This window comes from Vicugna pacos, chromosome 33 (assembly GCF_048564905.1).
Source record: "Vicugna pacos chromosome 33, VicPac4, whole genome shotgun sequence".
NCBI classification, from domain to species: domain Eukaryota; kingdom Metazoa; phylum Chordata; class Mammalia; order Artiodactyla; family Camelidae; genus Vicugna; species Vicugna pacos.
In genome coordinates, this window is record NC_133019.1 from 6,782,518 (window position 1) to 6,796,835 (window position 14,318).

At 51.1% G+C, this 14,318-nt stretch overlaps 1 protein-coding gene across 8 annotated transcripts in view; it reads right to left on the minus strand.

Annotated features, from left to right (window-relative positions):
• PKNOX2 (PBX/knotted 1 homeobox 2) overlaps window positions 1-14,318 on the minus strand; it is a 280,687-nt gene that overhangs the window by 231,214 nt on the left and 35,155 nt on the right. For 2 of the 8 annotated variants that reach the window (XM_015244092.3, XM_015244091.3), the window contains exon 1: window positions 3,369-3,464. The exons of the other annotated variants lie outside the window; for them this stretch is intronic. The gene's annotated coding sequence lies outside the window, so the exon portion shown is untranslated. Of the gene's footprint in view, window positions 1-3,368; window positions 3,465-14,318 lie in introns of those variants that run through there. 8 annotated transcript variants of the gene reach the window in all.

Consider the following 14,318-nt stretch of genomic DNA (forward strand, 5'->3'; position numbering starts at 1 on the left):
CTGAAATCCAGTTTGAGTTTAATTGAACAGGGTCAGGCTCACAGAAAGCAATGTGGAGAAGGAGTGTCAGAGGGAGGCACCATGCAGCATTTAAAATCAGACTCAGTGAAAGTCCAAAAGGCAATACAGCAATGTACAGATGGCGCTGGACTTGAAAAGAAGTAAACTCGTCTTTCTGAATTACTTGGACATTGATTTTTATTAATCCTCATTGTCACATGGCGCCCTCCCCCAAGCTCTGTCCTTGTGGGAACTCCAGGAGGCTCCCTCTTTTTAAACAGGCCCATTTTGGAAGAGTAAAGGGGAGGTACTGGATTTGCCAGTGCTGAACAATAAAAGCCCTTTTTGAAAGCAGCACTTTCATTAACTTAAAGCAATCTATAGACTTAAAAGCAGAGAGCAGTAAACTCCCAGAAAGGATCATAAAACAGCCAGTTTCAAGTTGGGTACACTTCAGTGCAATTTGCACGAGGCATTTTACTGTGAGCGGTGGCCGGGCCCATCTCCCTCCGGTAACCCCCTGCCCCTTATTCTGAGCAGCTTCTCTTTCTCTCGGCTTTCATGCCTTTCGCGCTCACAAAGGGGAGGCGGTGACCAGGGAGTCTCCGTGGGGTCACGGCTCCCTCCCGCCCTCAGGCTCTCGGCAGGAGAGAGAGCGCACGAATTCCAAGCCTGCAAAACAACAGCCTTGGAGCTCTGCCGCCCGGCGGTCGCCGCACCCCGGGCCGCCGCGGCCACTCGTGGGTCGCGCGTCTTCTGCGTCCCGGAAGCGCCTTCTGGCTGCCCCAGCGAGGGGTGCGAGGGGTGCGGAAAGCTGGGAGGGTGGGCCCAAGATTGCAAAGGGGCGATTTCAGATCTTCCTCCCATACACCTCCCAACACACTGTGCTTCCCTAGTTGGTCCGAAGGATAACCTCCCTCCGCAGTCGGGACTTCTCTCCCACCCGCGGGACTAGGCCAGAACCACGCCGGGTGCAGCGCAAGTGGGAGATTACGAGTTCAGTCAAGGGACAGGAGACCCTCCCTACCTTCCCCCTAAAGTCCTGAAGCCTCTGGAAGGCCAGAAAGGGAGCGTGGGCCGGAGGGCTAGGGACTGAGCTTTGCGTAATGTATCTTGTGTTTGGACACCATCATTTTCTGATTTGGGGAAGACCAGATCGCCTAAATCTGCCTAAAATGCGAAGCTTTCGCTTTCTAGTTGGAAGACATTTCAACACGCTAGAGGAGTCCCGGGACAAGTGGGGTAAGGACAGGGGTCCCCGAGTTCCCCGCTTTCCCAGGCGGAACGTCGCACTGGCGGCCCGGCGTGTGGGCTTCCGGTACGGTCCTGGGGGGGAAGTGCAGGCAGCTCCCACGGCTCAACAGCTGGCTGCTCCGGTCCAGGCGCCCGAGTTCGAGCCCGCCGTGCCCTCCACGGCAGCCCGGACTCCCCAGGCCGGACGCGACGCCTCACTGTTAGCGCCCCCCGCGCAGGCAGCGGCCCCTGCGGGCCACCCGCACCCGCCCCGCCGCGCTGTGCCCGCAGACCCCCAAGTGGCTTCCGGAGCCCGCCGAGCCGCCAAGGTCCGGTCTTCGGATCCACCCCGAACCCTGAAAGGCTACCCTGTCGCTTCGACCAGAACATTTCTTCGATTTCTCCGCTTCCCGCAATCTTTCTCCTAGAACGGGTCCTGCGCACGTCAAACCCTCTCCTCCAGATCCGCTTTCGGGGAGAAGCAGCAGGAATTCAGGGCTCGCCTGCCTTGTCTCGGATCAACTACTTTCGTCGCCTACCTAAACGCTTTTCCACCCACTGAGCCCAGGGACTCGCGCGCGCGACCCTCCCCAAATTTCAAGAGCCTCAATCCCAATAAAGAGCCGTGATACCGTGGCTAAATCCTAAAAATGCGATCAGTTCCTTCGATTCCAGCCTCAGATGTAAACCCGTGCTCCCCGCCAACTGCTACCTCCAGCACCCCCCTGCTCTGTCGGATTCGATCTCTAAGCTACTCAGCGGCCCTTCGATCCCGCTTCTGAAAACAGCCCGGATCCTAAAAAACCCAAACTCTAGCCTGGCCGTGAAGCCCAGCCCTAAGTCAAGGCTGATGCACAACCACCACGCACCCCCGCTCCACTCTCAGCCTTAGCCCGGGTCTCCCCACCGCGCAGGAGCCTCGGGCACTCCCGCTGAGATCCCCCGGAAAGGGCCGCCCTCTTCGCTCATTGCTTCCTCGGCAACGGGAGTCGGGAGAGCCCCGCACGCCTAACACGAAAGAAACGCAAACTTTGCGCGGCAGACTCGGGACCCTGCCCCATTCCCCTCAGCGCTCTGCTTTGGGGCGGCTTCCTTCCCCCCTCTAACGAACTCACGCCCTAATTCTCCAGCCAGGAGGGCTCCCTATTCCCGAACCTCGTCGTGGGCCCCTACGCCTCCCCCCACCTCGCAAAGACTCCCAACAATCCGCGGAAAGCCAGTAACCCTACAAACGATCGCTCCTCCCGCGGCTAGCGTCCCTGTGCCTAGCCCCTGCGATCTCGGCTTCCCTGACCCCCAGCTCGTGCCCTGCTGTCCCCACTGGTCCGCCTGCAAACCCCCACTCGCCCTGGCTCCCCAGGCCGGGCGGGACGCGGCCGCGGCTCCTGGACTCCAGTCACCGGCCCGAGTCGGGGGCTGTTCCCGCTTCCAGCCACTGGAAGGCAGCTCCAGGCTGGTGGTGCGGGGTAAGCCCCGGCCCAAAGGGCAGCCGAAGCAGGGAGAAAGCGAACCTAGAGCCGGCTCGCCGTTCCCAGCCTCGCCCGCTGAGCGCCCAGCCCCGAGCTGCCTGCACCAGGGCTCCGGCCCGCGCGCTGATCTCTACCCGGGTCCCCGGCGCTCCTGGCGCGCAGCTCCCCGCCCGCCCGCTAAGGTGTCTTGGGCCTGAGGCGCTCCGAGTCCGCAGCCCCGCTTCTCGCACCCGCGGACAATGCGTGCCCGGCCACGGGCCCGAGCGGGGCGAGGCGGCTGCGGCGGGGCTGCGCGCTGGCCAGGCCGGGGCGCGGACGGGCCGCGCGGCTCCGGCCGCCTCCTTCCCCGGCCTCTCCGCCACTCGCGCTGCTTAGCTCCGCGCTCTCCCGGCGCTTCCCCAGCTTCTCTGCACGCTCCCGCCGTCCCTCGCTGCTCCCTGCCTCCCTCCTCCCTGCTGCCTCCCTCTCTCTCCTCCCTGCTGCCTCCCTCTCTCCCTCTCTCCTCCTTGCCCTGTCGCAATGAATAATACTCTGGCTTGGGGACTGGAATAAAACACACGCGCTCTGAGGCAGCCGCCCGCAGCAGCAGCAGCAGCAGCCGCCGCGCCGCCGCCGCCGCCGCCGCCTGCAAAAGCGTCTCTGACATGGAAATGAATGACAGCTTACCTGATGCCAATCTTCATCAGACTGACACCGGCGTGACAACACAGCCTATACTTCCCAGCACTGCTCGGGACGTCAGCGGCACAGGGACCCGCCCCCCGGAGCCCCCCCTTCACACACCTCCCCTCTCCCCACTCCCCCTTTCTCCCCCCATCACCCCCACCCACTCCCAGCCCCGGCCGCTTCCAAGTCGGAGCAGCCGCTGGAGTGTCTCCCTCTGCTGGAGGCTTTTCTAAGACATCGGGCGCGGGCCCGCGCCTGCTGGCGGGGAGGCGGAACAGCTCTGGAGAGAAAAGCCTCCGACTGTGAGGTTGCCTCCGAAGGAGGAACACTGCGGACCCCAAGGAATTCGGGAACACTGTCCTCGTCCCCAAGTCCTCCTCGGCCCGTCAACCCAGGCAGAGTTTCAAGACATCCCGGGTTGAGGGGATGGGGATGGGGTGAAATTTTCTGTGCACCCCAAGAGAACTGCCTAGAAATTACGAAACTTAAAACTGTCAAGGAATCCTTCCCTCCACTACCCCTCCTCCCCCATCCCCACCCCTTTCCTGCCTGGCTGGCCTCATTTTTATGATTGCATTTGAATAATTCTCATTACCCTGGCCCCAGAAAAGGTGCTCAGATGACACTCTGGTTAGTTATTCCTATTCTCAAGAGCTCTTTCTGCTCTGGGCTTCCTGGGGCGTTTGGTTCACGGATGGGGAGACTGTAAGGGGTGGGGCAGAGGCAGAGATAAAAGGGTCTGGAGGCTTTGTCAGTAAATCACCTCCCTGCAAATACCAGGCAAGCCTGTTTTAAGCCCCTGCCATTTTCATTCTAAAAAGTCCCAGAGTTCTGGGGGTCCGGTGGTGTAATATACAGGGAGAGGCCAGCTGGGCAGTTTGGGCCTGGGCCTGCTGTGGTGTCTTCCTCTAATTCTGGGAGGAAATTCACTTAAGCGCCTTCTAAGAGGATGATCTGTGCAAGCACGTGTGGTCATACACGCGCCTTTTTTCATTCCACAAAAATTACAGTCCTACTAAGTGCCAGGTGGAGGCACCCAGCCACCTACAGATGAAGGCTTGCTTGCTTCCACAACTTAGTGCACGGCCCTCTGCATAAAGGGATGAGAAAGTCCCTTCTTCCCCCCGTAAAATTTGCTCCTTCCTCCCTGTAGAGGAGCCATTTTAGCCACAGTCAGGCAGCGATTGATCCTCTGACCCCAGCCCAGGCAGGGGGCCTGGATAAAGCCTAGACAAAGACATTGATGTAAGCAAGGAAAGCAGAGAGTGAAACCCAAGCTGGCCAGGTTTTCAGTGAAGAATCTGACCCAAGGGGTTGAAGGCTTTCCCTTCGCTCTTTCCAGGCCTCTGGGTCATTCCTCGTCTCCCTCCATCATGGGCAAGGATGAGAGCCATTAGCTGTGGCTCAGAGGAGGCAATGGAGACCTTTTTTGCATCACATCTCAGATACAGCAAATACTGTTTGTTCAGATCCTCCGAGTCCCCCCAAATCCAACCTCCAAAATTGCTTGTGGGAGGAACTTCACTGGAGCCCTCGTTGGAGATGGAGTTGAATCCTCTCACCTTCACATAGAACCTCCAAAGACTTCACTCGGTGTATTTATGTCACCCCAGCCTCTGATCTGTGGTTAGAAACTCTGGCTACTGACAGCATAATCGCTATTATATTTTATACATTGTATAATCATATAATAATAATGAATGCACTTGCCCTTTTTATGTAGTACAGACACAGCCAGATTCTCCAGCCCAGAGGCTGGAGGTCAAACTGCCATCAACTCTCAGAGGGAAACCCTCTTCAGATACAGGAGGGGGGAGGGGAGCTCCATTTGCCCCTGCCCAGGACCCCTGGGGGGAGGGTTTCTCTCTTTCCCAAGGCTCCCAGTGAGCTGCTGCAGCTTGCAGAGTCAGAGGGGAGAATCAGGCTGAATGTAAATACTTAACCCCATCAGAGAGGTGTCAGTGAGCCGTAAATAGTACTGCAGGCAACAGCCATGCATCACTGATTCACACTTGTCACACCCCTCGTTTTCTCAAATCTAGTTCGGTGCCCAACTCTTTCTTGGTACAGGAGATCCACTGCCATGAGGTATTAATTTTTGGAGTCTTTTAAAATACTGTGACTTCTCCTAATACCCTCTTGAGGCTTTAAGATGCACATTGTAATTTAAAATAAATATATCTTGCTTTGACTATTTTTGTAATTAGCAGAAGCTTAAAAAATGTTTATCCAAATGTAACCATTCTTCCTATAGTCATTTAGAACATACACTTGTCCTGTACCCACTGGAAGCTCAGCTTCGTGCTAGAGCTAAGGATAAAGAACAGAAGCAAAGAAGTTCAAGTAACAGCTCCTGTCCTCAAGGAGCTTTCATACTCGTTGAAAAAGACAAAGCACTAACATATAAAACATTAAATAGTAATAATACAAAAATCCAAAAGATGACACAACTAGTAAATAAGTAATGAACAAATGAGTCGACAATACGTCAAATCTCACAAGTTCTACGTCTAAATGTTGGCTCTGTCACTGAGTACAGAAGGGACAAAGTGAAATTAAGTCTGTAGAATTCACTTCAGATGCTCCACAGTCTCTCCATCATCCTTCTGAGGATGAAAAAGAGGAAGAAGAGGGGCACACAGGTCGTGTAAGTCACCAGCATCAACATTATAACCAACCAGGCGTTCCTACCAGTCCTAGTCATCACTCTTAAATGTTGGAGTTTGTAAGGCTTGGTTCTGGGACCAGTTCTCAGTCTATCTGCACTTGATTTGTCTTTAGTATAAGCAGCTAACAGCAGCCCAGTTGTCCCCTCTGAGCCCTAGACATATATAATCAATGGCCTAACTGAATCCTGTCAATATCACCCTATGAATAAAAATGTAAGATGTCTGAATTAGCCTGCTGGGGCTGCCATAACAAAATAGTACAGACAAGGTGGCCTAAACATTTATTTTCCTCACTGTTCTAGAGGCTGGAAGTCCAAGATCAAGGTGGCAAGTGGGAGTAGTTCCTGGTGAGATCGCTTTTCCTGGCTTGCAGATGGCATCTTCTTGCTGTATCCTCGTATGGCCTTTCTTTTATGGGCACCAGAGACGGAGAGCAATCTCTGGTGCCTCTTCCTCTTCTTATAAGGGCACCCATCCTACTGGATTAGGGCCCCACCCTTATGACCTCATTTAACTTTCATTACCTCCTTAAAGCCCCTATCTCCAAACACAGTCACAGCACGAGTTAGAGCTTCAACATGCGGGTCGAGGAGGGACACAACTCAGTCCATAACACTGTCCACATGCTAGTCTTCCTTTTTTCTTTACTTAATTACTTTTGATGAATCTTGATAGATTGTGAGTTCCTTGAGGATGGGGACAGTACCTTATTTCATGTTAGACTCCTGAGAACCTGGTATGGTGCTCCGTCCAGAAAACATAGTAAAGAAATACTTACTAAATTGAATGGAGTGGAATTTATTTCCCCATTGTCACCTCAGTCCTGTTGAGGACTTATCTCCAGTCCCCTGGGATATTTTGATGATTTTTCTAACTGGTCTAATGCCTCCAACACCCCCAATACTTCCTATACACTACTACTAGAATGTCCTTCCTAAGACAAAGGTTGGCTCACACCTTGGTTTCCTCTCAAAATCCTTAGTCACTTTCCATTGCCTATAAGATTTAGCCTAAAATGTTTATTGGGACTTATAATATAAAAAGGAGGGCCCTGAATGCCACATTCCTTAGCACAGCTTTATGGCTTTCCAGCTCCTCCTTCTCATCAGGCCCTGTCTGCTTTTCAGCCTCATCTCTTATATGCCTGCCTACGCTTCCCAACTCCACCTTCGGTGGTTCCAAGTGCTGCCCATGGACTTCCTGCATGACGATCCCCTGGAGAACCTCTTTATAGTTCAGAGTTCCTGGTTCCTCCCCTGGAAAAGCTGGTCTGCAGAAGGGCCCAGCAATCTGTATTTTTAAAACTGCTGCATGCAGAGGATGAGAAGACAAGCCACAGGCTGAGAGAAAGTATTTGAAAAGACACATCTGATAAAGGAGTGTTATCCAAAATATATTTTAAAAACTCTTAAAATTCAACATAAGAAAATGAACAGCCTGATTAGAAAATGGCAAAAGATCTGAACAGACACTTCACTAAAGAAGATACACAGAGAGCAAGCAAGCATATGGAAAGATGTTCAACATCATATGTGACCAGGGAAAGGCAAATTAAAACAAGAATGAGATAACACTACATACCTATCTGAATGGCCAGAATCCAAAACACTGACCACACCAAATGGAGGGGGAAGATAGTGAGCAACAGGAACTCTCATTCACTGCTGGTGGGAATGCAAAATGGTGCAGCCACTTTGGAAGACAGTTTGATAGTTTCTTATAAAACTACACATACTCTTACCATAGGATCCAGCAATTGCAGTCCTTACTATTTATCCAAATGAACTACAAACTTACATTCACACAAAAACCTGCACACAGATATTTACAGCAGTTTTATTCATAACTGCCAAATCTCAGAAGCAACCAAGATGCTCTTGAGTAGGTGAATAGATAATTAAACGGTAACACATCTGTTTGGAAATGGACTATTATTCAGCACTAAAAAGAAATGCATTATCAAGTCACGAGAAGATGTAGAGGAACCTTAAATGCATATGACTAAGTGAAAGAAGCCAACCTGAAAAGGCTACATACTGAATGATTCCAACCATACGACTTTCTGGAAGAGGCAAAACTGTGGAGACAGCAAAAGGCTCACTGGTTTCTAGGGCTGAGTGGGTGGGGAGGGATAAGAGTAGGTGGACCACAGAGGATTTTTAGGGCAGTGAAATACCCTGCATGATGCTATAATGATGAATGCATGTCATTATACGTTTATCCACACCCACAGAACATACAACACAAAGAGAGAACCCTGATGCAAACTCTGGACTCTGGGTGCTGATGTGGCAATGGAGGTTCATCAGTTATAAAGAATGTTCCACTCTGATGGGGGATGCTGATAATGGGGGAGGCTGTGCACATGGTGGGAGCAGTGAGGATGGGGAAATCTCCATACTTTCTGTTCAATTTCACTGTACACACAAAACTGCTCTGAAAAATAAAGTTTATTAATTACAAAAAAAGCCACAGCAATGGAGAGGTTTGGGTACTTCATTCCAGCCAGCCCAGTGCTTGCAGATCCCAGAGCACGCCAAGCACTCCCAGCCCCTCCTGCGCTCTCTTGAGCTGTTCCTTCAGCCTTGATTTTTCACTTCCCCTTGTCCCTACCATTCAATATTCTATCTGCTGTTGAGACTCAGCTGAAATATCACTCTTTTCAAAACTTCCTTGGCTCCCCCAGCAAAGAGCACCAGCTTTGGAGTCCCAGGGACCTGGCTCAAATCTCCACCCGGTCACAGGATAGCCAAGTGTCTGGGAAGTTCCAGACACTCTCCAAGTCTCAGTTTCTGCCTTTGTGAAATGAGGATGGCAACAGTATCCACGGGGATTAGATAAAATAATGAAAGCAAAGAGCCCAACACAGTCCTTGGCACATGGGAGGCTCTCTAATAGACAGAGCCATTAGATTTAATGGCCCGACCCAGCCTTCCCAGCACTTGCCTGCGCCTTTATTATGGAGCTTATTTAATTGGCCTGAGGAAGGGAGATGGCATTTCCAGAGAATGCTGTCACAGGCGCTCAGGGCTGCAAACACAGGTAATGGGAGCAAGGAAACAAGGAAGGGGGTGCGTACTCTTTACCTAAGGCCCCTCCCTGACCCTGGAACCAGGGCAGACTGTGGTGTTCTGGGCAGCCAGGGCCAAGGGAGGAAGACTCCACCCCTGATTAAATGCATAAGGGCACATCCCTTGGACACTGGGGCTGGGGACCTGAGCAGTGAAAACTCAGGCACTAATAATCCTCCAAAAGGTAGGGCTCCAGGGTTGTGCTCTGAGCTGGACGTTGGGATATCTAGGCCCCTTGGGCAACTCTGGTTCATTTTTTACCCTGACACAGCCTCTCTGGGAATTCTACTCAATTCCACTCCCGCCTTCTGAAGCACGGGGGCTGCAACCTGTCCTCTGGGCCAGATAGTCAGTTAATTGGGTCATGTCTCTAACCGGCTTCTCTAATATAGGAGCGATATAGTCCCCAAAGCCTTTCAAAAAATCCTTCTTTCTTATGGTGCTGATGTACACGTGGGAAGTTTCTTCAAGCACTGCCTCCCACCCATGCCTTACTTCTGCCAAGCCCCACCCCAACACACACACACACAGTCACAAACACACACATACACACACAGCAAGCACACACAAATGCATAAGCTGTCAAGGGAGCTGCCTGGCCTTAGCTCCAGATGAAGCAGGAAAGGAAAGAGAAGAGATTTGAGTGATTCTGTTTCTTTCCAGGTTCTAGCAAGGGGCAGGCAGTCTCACAGCCAGTTTGAAAGAACCAAAGAAGAGGAATATTTGAGAGAGAGAATAGTTAGACCATAAAATGCTACAACGATTTACAAAAAGAGGCACTTGGGGGAAATGGCACCCCAAGAGTTTGGTCACAAAAATTTAAGAAAGATACAAATCCGTGCTGTCCCACCCGCAGACACTAGTCCCCGGAAGCTACTGAGCACTTGAAATGCAGCTGCACAGTGAGATGTGTCGGAAGTGTAACAGCCATAATGGATTTAGAAGACTTCGTATAAAAAAGAATGTCAAATATTTTATTAACAAATATTTTATACGTATGAGATATTTAGATGATAATATTTTGGATACATTGAATTAAACAAAATAGGTCATTAAAAATATGTTCACCTTTTTAATGTGGCAACTAGAAAATTTAAAATTCTTACGTGACCTGCATTCTAGTTTTATTAAAGCCTCTTTTGTGGGCTTCAGTTTTGTCCTGGTATAAGCTATGATTGGATGCTGAAACCGTTATCATTGATCAAGGATCACTCTGGCTCACCAGCTCTTCAATCTGCTCTGCTTCCTGCCAGCACCGCCCAGGACCAGCTGAAGGGTGCTGGAGTGAAGGGAGGCCAGCAGGACACACAGTGCCTCCTCCCTCAGACTTCAGAGGTTACTAAGGTCTCCCCTCCTCTGCCCCCAGGGTTACATGGAGTTTTGAAATATCTACTCTCTCCAAAACAGAGATCTCTTCTCCTGCCTGTACTAGAGGACCCATCATCGAACCTCTTGTCCCCCATCTCCTTTTCAACCACCATGTCAGCATCATAATTGTTACCCCTGCTCGCACTGTCCTCTCCCTGGGCTCCATCCCCATTCTTACCACCCTCATCATCACCACCTCTCACAGAATGGCCCTGTATCCTTTTGCCCATTCAATAGCCTGTTTCCTCCCTGTCTCCAGGGATGAACCCTATCAGCATTTGTTGCCCTTGATGCTACAGCCAACCCTGAAGCCTTCCTGAGCTGATGATTTTGCTCCCAGTTTCATTCTGCTGGCTGGGACCTACAGCAGCCTGACTGCAGGGCTCAGAGAACTAAGCAACGACTCTGAGAAGTGGGGAGGCCAAAGCCCCTGGAGAGGCTGGTCCTGTCTTAGCATGTTGCCGGGAGAGGGTGAAGAAGAGTGGTCTAATGAGAGAGCAAGACACCCAACTTACCCAGCACGGCGGTGGGGGCACAGTGTGCTTAGTAAAGAAGAACAAAACCAAGCAACACCAATAATAATAATAGCCACTACCACTACGTATTGGTTATTTGCTCAGTGCCAGACTCCGTGCCATGTGCTCACCATGCAGATCCCCACAGCGTCCCCGTGAAGCCTGGGTTAGGGGAGTAACTTGTCACCAGGTGTGGATTCAAGGGGGCTGCCTCCAGAACCCACTCTCCAAATCCCTGTTCTGCACTGCTTCCTCATAGGGAATAAACGCTCACTCCTTACTTGCTCATTCATTCACTGCTCCCTCCTTCCACAAGCATACACTGTTAGCCTCTAAGAAACCTACCAGCCCATTGATTCCCATTCAGTATCTAGGCTGGCCAGGCACAGGCTAGGTCCTTGGGCTATAAAGACAAATAAGTCACACTCCCTGAACTCACAGGGATCTTACAGGCGTTCAGGGGCCGAGAGAGATGTGGAAAAGCCTAAGTCTGTCTTCGGATCTCTCTCCCATTCTGCAGGTGGAGAAATTGAGACTGGGTAGGAAGGGCAGGTTAGGGGTGAGCTTCTAATCTCTCCTGACTCAATGGGGCAAGTACGAGTCAGCTTGGACTCTCTCATCAAACCAGGGCTCGTCATCCAGCCCCACCTTTCCTTGGAGATTCTGCAGGCATACTGTGTCACTGCCTGGCTGCAGGTCTTCTTGACAGACTCAGCATGGCTTCTGCTTTCCCCCCAACTGGCTGCTGTCATGACGCACAGGGTCAAAACCCTCAGCACCCTCCAGTCAAAACTCATCCGCTCCAGAAAAGCTACTTAATTCAGACACCTATGTCCTAGATCCTTCTGAATTCTTGAGCTCACATTTCCACGATAGCAGTGCGCACTTGAATGCTGCTTTGTACATGTTCTTAAATTTCAAATATTAGCTCCCCAAGCAGATTTTCAACTTTTAAAGGCAAAGAGTGTTTCTTTTATATCTTATCTTGGCCTTCCCAATCTCTCAGCATTTGACAACAATCTCTGCTTATTTGAATTGCCTAATAAGTGCTAATGGCTTGATCTACTGTGCACAGACATAACTCTGTGTGTGTGTGTGTGTGTGTGTGTGTGTGTGTGTGTGTGTGTGTGTCTGGCTGGGCAGAATCCTGAATCAGCAATGCATAGCAGGGGTGCCTGTGTGTACAAGAATCAGTGTGTGTGGGTGCACATGTGTGTGTGGAGGAATTCTCCAGTCATGGAAGCTGAGGCACACATCAGCACAAGCCATCAATTTCCAGACGTTCTCTCTCATGATAATTTCCTGCCAAATCTCTGAGTTGCAATTAAGAAAGTAGATAATTTGAAACATTTTTCTCTGCATGTTGAGATAGATTATAATCCTAATTTTATAAAGGCTCTTAATGACTCATTAGCCACCCTTGGCTTTTCCTCGGGTCAGCCAACTTCCCTGGCGCTGGGTGGCAGCGACGCTCAGGCCATTACATGTTACTGCTTCAGCAGCACGAAAACAAAAAGACACAGCGAAGCCACAGCCAACCGGTCGCTTTTGAATTCTCTTTTCTTCAGCTCCTAGATTTGGGCATCTATTTTCTTTTCCTGGCTTTGAACAAAGCCTCTAATTTCCTGACAACCAAAATGTATTCCCCAGGGTCTGCCTGCGGCCAGAAGTGGCCCGCACACCTTGCGGTAGCCTTCCCTCTGCGTGGGTAGTGGTAGAGGCTGTCACCGTTCTCCAGTCACAATTTGTTTCCTAGGAAGTGATCCCCAGGTCCAAAGGATGGGGTTCCAGGGACCAATGGCTATTTTAAGTTATTTACAGGTAATAACCATATAAGAGCCCCTTTTCTGTATTGGCTGACCAGAAAGTACAGAAGGCCATTTAGAGGTTACCCCACCCATCCCCTTCCCTCCTGGCCGAGTGGCACCTCTTCCGGTCCCAGGCTTAGATAATTAAATTCTTCACAGAAGCCAAAGCCATGGTTTCCCTTGGGTCACCCACTCTAGAATTTTAGAAACCTGACTCTCAGGAACTTGTGGGGACGTGTGTGCAGCACACACGCACACACACACTCATTGGAGATGAACACATGGGACAGAAACCCACAGAAGCACAGGGGCAGCATACATATGTGTGCAGTGACTTCTGATATGGTCCTTGACCCTGAGATCAGCTAAGGGCATAAGGAGGAAAAAGAGGGCTCAGTCGATCAGCAAATACGTATTTTGTTGTAGGCCAACTCCAAGGCAGGCACTGTGCTGTAGGATTGTACAAGCAGGATGAATAAGCTGATACCACAAAATTGGACCAGTGTCTGCTGCATTCTGAGTTGGAGCAAGTGGGGTGGCATTGGTGGTCACCAGCAGCCTTCTGAGCCCTAATTCCCTTCCAGTCCCTCCTCCATGTGGGCTCTCGCCCCTGTCCCACTCTGCTCGGTCCCCACAGTCACAGGATAGGCTTGCGCTGCGATAAAAAGCCTCTACTCCCCCCACCCCACTCCCGTCCTGCACATTCGATCAATGTGACAAATGCTCTCTGGGCAGAACCCCTGAGGCTGTCTTCTCTGCCACCCACCCCTCCCTCCTTCCCAATGAGTCCAGGGAGATCTGAGCAGAGGGGTGATGGATGGCCCTGTCTTATTGTTCCAGACTCCGAATCCACCAGGGCCTGAGAGAGCTGTATAAATCAGAGCCTGGGCCGGGCTCTCACCAGCGCGATGACTCGACAAGAGGAATGGAAGGCGCGGGACCATAAAACTGTCTCTGGGCTAAGTCGTTTCATTTCAAGTCAGGGCCAGGGAGAGAAAATGTTTGGTTCTTGGGAGACAGCCTCATTTGAAGAGGATGGATAAGCTGCTGGAGGTCTGCATGTCTGGATGCTCAGGGAAAAGGCGGCAGAGAGGGGCGGGTCCCACAGGAGGACCCTGGCTGAGTCGTCCCTTGTCTCTGTTCCCTCATTCTCACCATCCAAGAGGGGCTGGAGATACTCAGTCCCAAACTTGTATAATGTTTGGAAAAATCAGCCTCTGGTGAGGACAGAAGATTCTCACCCAGATGGCTAATAAACCATAATTTTCCCTTCTCTGAGGTAGGAATAGCTCAGGGGTTAAACAAACACTGGGAATGGCTCTAACCATCAAACTGTGATCAGGAGTCATTCCCATTTCATTTACTCAAAAGTTTACTGAGCAACCCTGAGTCCTAGGCACTGTGTTAAGTTCTAGGGCAAAACCTGCTCTCAAGCTGCTCACAGTCAAGTGGAGAGACGGCGAGGCCCACTCGTAAATCAGTGGCAGGTACTTCATTATCCTGTGTCACAGCACCTATG